The sequence below is a fragment of the Bison bison genome, unplaced genomic scaffold (assembly GCF_000754665.1).
Source record: "Bison bison bison isolate TAMUID 2011002044 unplaced genomic scaffold, Bison_UMD1.0 scf7180017864037, whole genome shotgun sequence".
In the NCBI taxonomy this organism is placed as follows: domain Eukaryota; kingdom Metazoa; phylum Chordata; class Mammalia; order Artiodactyla; family Bovidae; genus Bison; species Bison bison.
The window spans coordinates 6865399-6865686 of record NW_011494609.1 but is presented as its reverse complement, the minus strand read 5'-3'; the positions used below and the strand labels follow the sequence as shown (position 1 = coordinate 6865686).

The following is a 288-nucleotide window of genomic DNA, read 5'->3' as shown; positions in this document are numbered from 1 at the left end:
TGCAGGGGACCAGCTGCGGGCCAGGGCTTGAGCAGGCAGACTTCCTGGAGAAGCAGGAGCCCCATATGGTGACCCTGCCCAGAGGGGTCAGGCCAATGCCCTTTGGGGTCTCAGTCACTTACTGCTGGGGCTTCCCCAGTAACTCAGACAGTAAAGAACCTGCCTGCAATGCAGGAGATCCAGGTTCCAACCCTGAGTCAGGAAGATCCCCTGGAGAAGGGAATAGCAACCCACTCCAGTATTCTTGCCTGGAGAATTCCATGGACAGAGGAACCTGGTGGGCTACAG

The 288-nt window shown here is 57.6% G+C and overlaps 1 protein-coding gene across 1 annotated transcript in view; it reads right to left on the bottom strand.

The window, feature by feature from the left end:
* Positions 1–288, bottom strand: part of LOC104984922 (keratin-associated protein 10-8-like) — a 24886-nt gene that overhangs the window by 396 nt on the left and 24202 nt on the right. The window lies entirely within an intron of this gene.